This window comes from Grammomys surdaster, unplaced genomic scaffold (genome assembly GCF_004785775.1).
Source record: "Grammomys surdaster isolate TR1022 unplaced genomic scaffold, NIH_TR_1.0 654, whole genome shotgun sequence".
Classification (NCBI taxonomy): domain Eukaryota; kingdom Metazoa; phylum Chordata; class Mammalia; order Rodentia; family Muridae; genus Grammomys; species Grammomys surdaster.
The window spans coordinates 506,198-517,907 of NW_021605073.1; positions in this window are offsets into that span (position 1 = coordinate 506,198).

Below are 11,710 nucleotides of genomic sequence, written 5' to 3' on the forward strand. Positions count from 1 at the left end.
CACACACACACACACACACACACACACACACACACACACACACACACGAAACAGTAGTAGGAGGAGGAAGAGTCCTAACCTTTGAATTAGAATACAAGAAGAAAATAACTGCAGCAAAAGTAATGAGACTATCATAGTAAAATGATAGATGATTAGTAAAATCATAGATGAAAATTTCCTAAACCTAAGGAAAGAGATGCCCCTTCAGGTACAAGAGGTCTACCAAATAGACAAGACCCGAAAAGAAATTCTCCATGACATATTAAAGTGAAAACATTAACCACATAAAACAAAAAAAGGATATTGAAAGCCTCAAGAGAAAAGGGCCAAGTCACCTCTCAAGGCAAGCCCAGTACAATAACACTTGATTCTTTGACAGTAACCTCTAAATCTAGAAGAGCCTGGAAAGACGTATTCCAAGTTCCAAAAGACTACAACTGCCAATCCAGCTATTTTACCCAGATAAACTATTAAAATTGAAGGAGACATAAAAAAATCTTTCTATGATAAAGTATATTGAAGGAATTTAGACTAATAAGCCAAATAGAATGAAATAAAATTTGTGTTTTTGCAGGTTGTTTCAGAAGATAAATGGTAAATTATGTGGGGCTGGGGAACAGAGAGTCTAATAGGGAAATATAACCTGTGAAAAAATCCTTATTGCAATGATGGCCATCATGTAGATGAGTGATGATTCTATCCTAGAGGTTTGTACTATGCTATTCTGTAATTTACCACTACTCCATTAATTCAAATTCTCAGTAAGCCTCTATATGTAATGCACTGATAATAGAAAAAAATATTTACAAAGAAACACTGAATGGATGTGTCCCAGCTTTGAATCAAACTGAAAAACATATACAAAAAGTAAACCATGAGTATAGATTTAATAATCAGATACAGCAAAACTTGTCTTACTTTACTTCTAAATAAAAATCCTGAAACAAGGGCTGGGGGTGGGTTATCCTTTAAGAGTACTGTTCCGCTTTACTAAGTTCAGGTCCTAGCACCCACATCAGGCGCTTCACCACTGCCTGTAACTTCAGCTCCAGGAGGATCCAGTGCCCCTGCCCTCCTTGGGAACTTGCATGCAAGTACACATATCCACCTACAGACACAGAGTTAAAGAAGATAAACACTTTCAAAATACTAAAATAGAAGCATATGCAAAGCTTCCCAAAATATAGATGATGGAAGATGGAGTCTTTAAATGTGAACATTGAATGAACTGGTGAGTCTATGAAGTTCAAGGCCTTAAGGGTACTCAAACATCAGACTATGCACCAAAACACCAGTTCTGTTTGGATGTTGAGACTTCACTTAGGTTTCACTTATTTACTTTTGCTTATCTTTGTTTCAGTAAATTTTAAACAAATGAATATGTGTCTAATTTTGATCATTAAAAATAAGCAATTGGGCTATTTTTATACTGGAAAAAAGGCGAAAAACTGCAATAAGAGTCAGTACTAAGACTCAGCTCCCAATTTTTTATATTTATAAGTGATGTTACCAATATTCAGGAATTTCAGGATCCTTTATGTGTCCTAATTATACAAGATATTTTTTACTCTTATTTATAATACATAATGCTATGCTGTATAAAAAATATGCCCAATATATGAGAACTATCTGCAGCCTAATTTTGCACCAGGATAAAAATTAAGATAGTTGAAAATTCATAGTGAACATGAAAGTACACAAGGGCAAAAAAAAAAAAAAAAAACCAATGCATTAGTTACATTGGATGAAGATGATCTTTTGCCGATAGCATATTCCCAGACTCCCAAGAGTAATTTGGAGATGAAGGACCTTTTTCTGTTACTTGAAACATGAGTAAACAACAGCAGGAAGTAGTTGGGAGAGAAGGAACAATTGGTGGTTGTTGTAGGTTGTGCTCACAAAATTCTGAGTACCAAAGACACTGAAATAACTATTTGATATCAAAGAAATTATCATCATGTGGGTAAGATCTGTATAAGAATGGTAACATGCATCCTAAAATACAGGACCTTGAGAATTATGGACAAACAAGTGATTACCATTGAAATTATTTCCAATGAATATAGCTTTGGACAAGAAGCTTGATGAAGATAATACACATAGTAACATTCTATAAGACCGACATATTCACCAAGACCTAAACTGGTAACAACATTTCATTAGGAGGTAAACATTACCAACTCAGATACAGGTATCGAGGCTACTATGGACTATCAGGCACTTAAGAGGAAGAAGCATTATAGGCCTTTCAAGTAGAGTTTGATCTATTTTCAATACTTCCTGTCAAGGTGGACAAATGATACTTGTATATTATGTGGTAAACATTTGGATTGTGTTAGGGACACTAAAACAACACAAATCTAAGTGAGCCTTCATGAACTAGACTTAACAAGGTCAGTGTGCACCTAGGTAGATTATCAGAATTCTCTGCTGTAGCACTAAATATGTTGCATTAATGAAGGAACTATGTTAGGTTTATCCGTTCAATACAGTGCAATATTAGCAACATGAGTTAATCAGTCAGTGGCGGCTAAGTGTAGCCAAGAGATGGCAGCACAGAGCAGCAAACAGTCTTTTGCTGTACTGGCTATCACCTGGATTAAGAAATACTATTAGTACTATGTCCAATTTTCTGAAGAACAGCCAGACTGATTTCTAGAGTGGTTGTACCAGCTTACAATCCCACCATAATGGAGGAGTATTCCTCTTTTTCCGTATCCTCGCTAGCGTCTGCTGTCACCTGAGTTTTTGATCTTAGCCATTCTGACTGGTGTGAGGTGGAATCTCAGGGTTGTTTGGATTTGCATTTCTCTGATGACTACAGATGTTGAACATTTCTTTAGGTGCTTTTCAGCCATTCAATATTCCTCAGTTGAAAATTCTTTATCTCTGTACCTCATTTTTAATAGGGTTGTTTGGTCCTCTGGAGTCTAACTTCTTGAGTTCTTTGTATATATTGGATATTAGCCCTCTATCGGATGTGGGATTGATAAAGATCTTTTCCCAATTTGTTGGTTGCTGTTTTGTCCTATTGACAGTGTCCTTTGCCTTACAGAAACTTCGTAATTTTATGAGGTCCCATTTGTCAATTCTTGATCTTAGAGCATAAGCCATTGGTGTTCTGTTCAGGAACTTTTCTCCGGTGCTCAAGTATCCAAGGATCTTCCCCACCTTCTCTTCTATTAGTTTCAGTGTATCTGGTTTTATGTGGACGTTATTTATCCACTTGGACTTCAGCTTTGTACAAGGAGACAAGTATGGATCGATTTGCATTCTTCTACATGCTGACCTCCAGTTGAACCAGCACCATTTAGAGTTTAACTTTACCACTTCTCCAGCTGTAACACTCCCACCCACCTTAGCTTTCCGAAAATCTGACAAGGTTACAACTTTGTTTATAAGCAAAATATGTTTCAACTTCCATACAATAAGAATTCCTTTGATCCTTTTACCTTATCAGTACATAATCTCATAGAATATAGTCTAGGAAACACCCTATGATCTCATCAATAGAAAAAGAAAACCCTTAAAGATCCTTTGAACATTCACAGTAAACCTGGGGGGTGTTTGTGAACGTGTATGTGTGTCTGTGTCTGTGTGTCTGTGTGTTTATGTAATGACAATCAAAGAAAAAGAGGCTATGAACTTGAAGGTGTGGGAGGACATGAGAAAGGATGGAGGACGGAATGGGAAGGGAGATGTAATCATACTTTAACCTAAAAATAAAATGTTAAAAATGGTGCTGAGGGGAATTTTGCTGTTAGAGGCTGTGGAAAATAGATATGTATGATTTTATGTGGGATCCAGTTGGGGTTCTGGAACTGTAAGCAGAGTCACATGAAATTTCTGAGTCTACCTTCCAGTCCATATCTATTTCGCCTTTTGATTTCTACCCAACCAGAGAGCCAGGAATACACTCCAAGATTCATCATATCCTCACAGCAAGCTTTCCCAGGGGACCTCCTGAGAGAATCTCTGTTTAGTGAGCATTTTATTCCAACCTAGCTATAGGACAACACCATAATTTCACGACTTTGGCATGTGCATCCCACTCAAACTCCAGAAACTGCCCAGAAAGCTCAGCATTCTAAGCTTTTTTCACTAATACACCATAGAGCAGATAACAAACCACTATGGAGCAACTAGTCCACAAACTACAAACATAATTATTGACTGGTGAGTACCAAAAAAATTCCAATGTGCAAAAGAGATGAATGAAAATCCAAAGAGCTTCAACTACAAACAACTCCCACCAGGCAGTTAGTGTAACATAAAGAACTGGGAGACTAGGTGGGTTAGTGTCCTGAAAGATAACTACTGGCTCAAATTTCCTTTTTTCTGTACTGTTTCCCCCTTTTTTCTTGTTAATTTTTTGCTTCCTATTCATTTTTTTTCCAATTTCACCTTTTCTGTCCCTGTCAACATTTTTGAGACAGGAACTCACTATGATCTGTCTCAAATTAGTTATCCTCCTACCGCTGCCTCCAGACAGCAGAGTACTGAGATAGTAGACCACATTCAATTTTTTTAAAAAAAAAATTTTATTTTACATAAATTTTGTTGAGTTAGTTGTCATGATTTATTTGACTGTATATTTAATTTTTTCATAGATTTTATTTATTTTACATCATGTTATTGTGGCTACTACTTTGTTTTATTACAATTTTTTAGTTTTTATTACAATTCAAAAATAGTGATTTTTCATCTTTGAAATTATATTTGGTTTATAAAGCAGAAATAGCTTATCCTTAAATCATCATGCCAAGACCCCATTATTACAAATTACTGAGCATTGTCCAATTAAAACTGTATACCTCTAATCTCAGCAGTTGGAAAGGAAAGGCAGAGAGAGCTCTCTGAGTTCGAGGCCAGCCTGGCCTACAGAACAAGTTCCAGGACAGCAGGACTACATAGAGAAACCAGCCATTATTTTAGCATCACAACTGAGCAGGTGAGATTCAAACAATTCTCTGAAATACTGTCTTCATAGTTTTGATACTCCCCTGGGAAAGGCAAGCCCAGTGGGATGGGGTGGGATGGAGTGGGACTCAGGCTGAAGAGAAGTCTGTGAGGGAACTCTAATGATCTGTCATTTCTCTGAGACTCAGAAGGAAATTTGTTATTAGATTTACTGGGAACTTTTTGTCCCAGCAGAAACAATAAGTGACTATTTTAAATCCTTAAATTTCAAAACTGTTTTGTGAGTACATGTGAGATGGGGAAGAAAGGTGGGAGGGATTAGAAAAAAATAATCACTTGTCTACTTATGACATCCTTGTTTGATTTTTTTTAAAAAAAGATTTAATTATTTAATTAATTGACTTTATGTGTGTGCATGTGTGTGCCTGTGTGCATGCATGTGTGTGTGTGTGTATTGCCTGAGTGAGTACACAACATGTAGGCTGTTTTCAATGAAAGCCAGAGGAGAGTGTCACATCTCCTGGAGCCAGAGTTACAGGAAGTTATAAGTTGACCAATGTGGGTTCTGGGAATCAAACTTGGGTCCTATGGGAGAGCAGCTAATGCTCTTAATTGCTGAGCCCCATTGTTCTTGCTTTTAAAGAGAAAATTTCTTTTTATTGAATATTTTATTTACATTTCAGATATAATCCCCTTTTCTCCTCACCCAGGAACCCCCTATCCCATCCCCCTCCTCCTGCTTCTATGAGGATATGCCCCCACCCACCCTCCCACTCCCACCTCCCCACTCTGGGGTGTCCAGCCTTCACTAGACCAAGGATTTCCTCACCCACCTATGCCTGGCACTGTCATCCTCCCCTACATATACAGCTGGAGCCATGGGTCCCTCCCTATGTGCTGGTGGTTTAGACCCTGGGAGCTCTGGTTGATTGGTATTGTTGCTCTCCTCATGGGGCCACAAACCCTTTCAGCTCCTTCAGTCTTCTCTCTCACTCCTCCATTGGGAACTCTATGATCAGTTCAATGGTTAGCTGTGAGCATCTGCCTCTATATATTTCAGGCTCTGGCAGATCTCTAAGGAGACAGCTACATCAGGCTCCTGTCAGCATGCACTTCCTGGCATCCACATCAGTGTCTACATTTGGTGAGTGCACAAGGGATGGATACCCAGGTGGAGCAGTCTCCGAACAGCCCCTCCTTCAGTTTCTGTCCGACACTTTGTCTCCATATTTGCTCCCATGAGTATTTTGTTACCCCTTCTAAGAAGGGCCAAAGCACCCACACTTTGGTCTTCCTTCTTCATGAGCTTCATGTGCTCTGTGAGTTGAATCTTGGATATTGCTAGCTTTTGGGCTAATATCCAATTATCAGTGAGTGCATACTTTTGTGATTCTTTTGTGATTGGGTTACCATACTCAGGATGATATTTTCTAGCTCTATCCTTTTACCTGACAATTTCATGAATTCATTGTTTTTAGTAGCTGAGTAATATTTCATTGTGTAAATGTACCACATTTTCTGTATCCATTCCTCTGTTGAAGGACAGCTGGGTTCTTTCCAGCTTCTGGCTATTATAAATAAGGCTGCTATTCTCAACTAAGGAAACTCGAATGGCCGAAAAGCACCTAAAGAAATGTTCAGTATCCTTAGTCATCAGGGAAATGTAAATCAAAACAACCCTGAGATTCCACCTCACATCAGTCAGAATGGCCAAGATCAAAAACTCAGCTGATAGCAGATGCTGGCAAGGATGTGGAAAAAGAGGAACACTCTTCCATTGTTGGTGGGATTGCAAGATGGTGCAACCACTCTGGAAATTAGTCTGGCCGTTCCTCAGAAAATTGGACATAGCATTACCTGAGGACCCAGCTATACCACTCCTGGGCATATACCCAGAAGATGCTCTAACATATAATAAGAGACAATTTCTTTTCGGTGTGCTTTACTCTTCAGAGACAGTAAAACCCCAATCTCCTGTTTGCAAAAGCAGAGAGATAGAGTTTTAATACCGACCTTATTAATTGAATACGTCTCAAGTGATCTAGCAGTTTCTAATTTTCAAGTCTCAGTTTGGAATTGTACCATGAACATAATCAGCAACATAAAGTGACTGTAAGGTGCTATTACATTTCTTTTAGTATTTATGTGGTAAGGCCCCAAAAGGACAACTCAGACATTGATGGTACTTTCCCTGTGCTTGCTACAGGCAATTGCCAATGTAAAGGGTATTGGTAAAAGGGAGTGTGGAAGTATATTGCTATTTCTTGAGTTTCCCTTGGTGATGGCATACAGCAGCTCACCGCTGTTAGGGAGCACTAACCATCTCTACTGCTACTTCCACTGACTGAAAGTTTCATGGTGGATTTGGGGTGTGGGGGAGTCCCGTGGCAAACCAGATAGCAGTGGGTGCTAGAAAAGCTCCAAAGTCAATGAACATGTTGCCTAGAAGGGGACAGACGGCACTGCAATATGCCAAATCAATTTGTGGATTCTTGTAGTGTTCTGTACTGGTGGCTTCCTAGGCTGCATACTTATGTAAGAATACAATCAATAGCCATGGCTAGATATGTCCACCACACCAAGGGATAACCTCTATCACATGCCCTTTAACAGGCACTGAGTGTTACACAGCCCAGAAATGTCACTGTGCAGTAGCCACACACATCTTTCTACTTTGCTATTGTTTTGTTTTATTGTTTAGTCTTTTTTATCCTCCTATTTTATTGTGTTCTCTCTCTCCCTCCTTCCCTCTTTCTTTCTTTCTTTCTTTCTTTCTTTCTTTCTTTCTTTCTTTTCCCTCCTTCACTCCCCTCCCCCCTCCATTTAAGTCCAAGGATGACTCTATTGGAGTTCTGAAAAAAACAATGGGGCAGGGGAGAATAACCCTAGGGGGATGCCAGGAGAAGAAAGATAGAGAGCCTTGGTGTTTGCAGCAGAGATCTCCAATTATCCACATGACAAATGGAGAGCTGAGACTCAGGAAAAGCAAAAAGGCCTAGAGTGCTTGGAAAAGCATGCTTAGCCTTTGGCCAGTACCCACCCTGCCCCCAGATAAAGAATTTTTTTTATTTTGTTTTGTTTTTAAAGGCTATGCTTTTCTGAGTCCTGACTGAGGACAGGAGGAGGCTGCTTGGCACAAGTTTCACAGTGCTTCTTTTCTATTTCTTAACCCTTTACATTGTTCTTTGTGGCACTTAATTTTTTTCTTCTTGATTTTGTTGGTGCTGGTATTTTTTTCATTTGGTCTATGCTTTGTTTCTTTCCTTGATCTGCCTTTACGCGTTCTGTTACTCTTGTAAGGCCTATAGAAAAGCAGAATTCCAAAATGCTGACACAGTAAAATCGTATCAAAACCAGTGAATAAAATCAAACAAGGTACAGGAAATTAACACCTGGAGTATAATCCGATTTAAGTTTAACATTGACATAGTGTACCTTTGGTTCACAAGGCATCTTGAAAAGGCATGCATCTCTTGGGACTTTCATCTGAAGGGTGGAAGGGGCAACATGTCTCCCCAGAATTGGTCCCACGGCACTGATGAAATCTCAGATTTTACGTTCCATGTTAAAGGAGAATACATTCCAGAAAACATGAAAAAAGAAAACATCTTTTGCATATGAGTAGAAGAGAAACCTATCATACCAGAAGCATGCATCTTAACATAGACACAAAGGCGACATGACACCAGCAAAACTTCAGTACTTGGAACTGGAAAGATGGCTCAATGGTTAAGAACGCTGACTGCTCTTCCAAAGGTGTTGAGTTCAATTCCCGGGTACCACATGGCAGCTCACAACTATCTGTAGCTCCAGTTCCAGGGGATCTAATAACCTCACTCAAACATACATGCAGGCAAAACACCAATGCACAAAAAATAAAATAAATGAATTATTTTAAAGTATTTTTTTAAAAGTTCAGAACTCCCTAGCGACAAATGCCAATGATCACAGCTGAATAAATTAAGGAAGACAATACAAGATATGAAAGAGCAATTCAATAAGAAGACAGAGATTTAGGGAAAAAATAAATTCAAATCTTGGAAATGAAAAGCTCAGGAAATTAAAGAAATAATTAACAAATGAAATTGCATTCATTTACAAAAATCATCGAAACAGAAAGAAAAACAACACAATGGGAAAAAGTCTTCCCATGGTTCATCTGACAGAGTTAATATCTCTAATTGATAAAACCTCAAAATACCTTAAAATAACAAATAATGCAACAAAAATCTGGCAAATTATCTAGGCAGACACTTTTCAAAAGAAGCAATGTAAGTAGCAAATAAGTATACTTAAAAATGTTCAGTTCAATTTACAATCAGCACTCAAAACTATAAGATACCTTTTGCCTCAGTCAGAACTGCTCATCCTAAGGAAAAAACATTTAAAAAGTGAGTGTTTTAAGAAAAAATGACCTTATCCACTTTTGGTGAGAATGTAAATCAGTATAAAAACAGCCACTATTGTAGAAACTATGAAGGTACATAAGAATTAAAGTATAACTACTATATAATCGACATAAACCAATCCTGGATATTTATCCAAACATCAGTATAAAAAACAATTCAACCACATACTCAAACTTATTATTGCACTATTCACAATAACTGAAATAAAGAATGTCTAAAAACTCCAGAATGACATATGTGTGTGTGTGTGTGTGTGTGTGTGTGTGTATAATGGAGTACTATTGTTCTTTATTTGTCTCATCACTGTGACAAAATATATGATAGAACAATATCAAAAGAAGAAAGAATAGTTTGACTCATAGTTTCAGGGGGCTTAGTCCATCATGCCAGGGTAGGAAACAGGACAGTTCACATGACAGTAGACATGAAATAGAGAAGAGGAGAGTATAAGGAGGTTTCAGAGCAAACGATAACCCCCAAACTACAGTGCCATTGACTTTTTTTTCCAATGAGATTTTACCTTACACTTGCCACCATCTCTCAACATGCTATATAATGTGAATTCATCAAGGCATCAGCCCATTCACTAAATCCAAACATTCTGGATCTAATTGTCTTTTGATGCTTTGTCACAGATATACAGAGTATTGTATTTCACTAAAATACTTTTTAAAATTTGTTTTATTTATATGAGTACACTATAACTGTCTTCAAACACACCAGAAGAGTGTATTGGAATCTCATTACAAATGGTTGTGAGCCACCATGTGGTTGTTGGAAATTTCCTGCTAGAATTTCCAGGAAATAAGCCAGAAACATCTGGAGAACAGGCACTATTTGAGGTAGATGTTATCAGAAAGTCAAAGAAATTTCACTAGCAAAAAATGAAAGGTCTAGAATACAGAACAGAATGAGAAAGACTCCATCTTGGGGGAAAAGAAAAAATATAAAACAAAAATATAACCAATCCTTCTTAAATGTCTCAAAAAAAATAGAAACCGAAAGACTACTCCTAAACTTAGTCTATAATGCAGTATTATTCTAGTAACCAAACAAGATAAAGACAAAAACAAAAAAACCCAAAACAACAACAAAAATCTAGACACTTAAAAATTATTAAATCTGGCTACTGTAGTGTAAGTTGGCCTTTTTGGTCTTTTAGAACATAGAGTATCTTTCTCCAGACTATTCTGGTTTTAAAGTTTCAAGTGAGAATTCAGTTGTTATTCTAATGGGTTTCCTTTACAGGTGGCTTGTGTTGTTGTTATTGTTTTTATTCTCTCACAACGTTCAATATCCTTTCTTTGTTCTGTATAGTCAGAGATTTAATTATGATACACTATGGGGATTTTCTTTTCTGGTCCTATCTGGTATTCTTTGTGTATCTTGTATCTGAATGGGTGTGCCTTTCCTTAATTTGGGAAAGTTTTTTTTTTCTGTGATCTTTTGGACAATCTGGTCTATTCCCTTGTCCTGTGATTCTCTTTCCTCATCTATGCCTATAATAAGGAGATTTGGTCTTTTCAAGATGGTCAGGAAGTGTTAGTCAGGGAATGTTCAGTGCCTGAGCTGCTGGAATTGGGGGAGATGTTTAACCAAGCAAGGAAAGGGCCTCTGTCAACCTTTCTTGTGAGACCGTAGGGCATGGGAGCAGATGTAATCAGTCTGACTGCTGTGGGAACAGAAAAACTGAGTAATGTAACTTCCCATCCCCATAAAGGCTGAGATGGTATGATGGAACTTACTTCCTCTCTGACTGACTGGCTTATCACAGCCATCCGGAACACTTGATTATCTTCGTCCGAGGTCCCCATAAATGTCAGGTTATGGAAAACAATAGGGAGGACAGATGCTATCGAGGGCATTAGGAACAAGTGAAGCTGTGTTTGAAGCCAGGTTCACTGGCCAGATAGAAGTATATTCACAGAGGAGTTGAAGAAAAGGTTCATCTAGGAGGGACCTCGAGGCTGGTGTGGAGCTTTGATGGCTTTGCTGCGTTCATTGTTCTTTGAAGGGCTTTGGTGTAGCTCAGTGATTTAGACTGGCACATAAAGAGATCTTAGAAAGTGAAGGAGCAACCTAGAGGCAATAGTAAGAAGATAAAGCCAAGGAAGAGGTCTGCCTGGGTTACTTGAGGACAAATGTGGCAAGCATTGGGTCATGCAGTTCTTAAGGCAGGGGTTGGAGGGCAGGATTGATAGAATGCTGACTGTGTGCTAAGGAGCTTCTGCAAGGCTATAAAGCCTGAGGAGCCGTTCCCAGAAGATATCCATGATAGAACAATACAGGTGGAGCTGATCAAAATTGTCAGAGGGTTTAGCCGCCCAGGTTAAGGAGAGTACCTTTTCCTCCAAAAAATAAAAGATGATGCTAGGGATGGA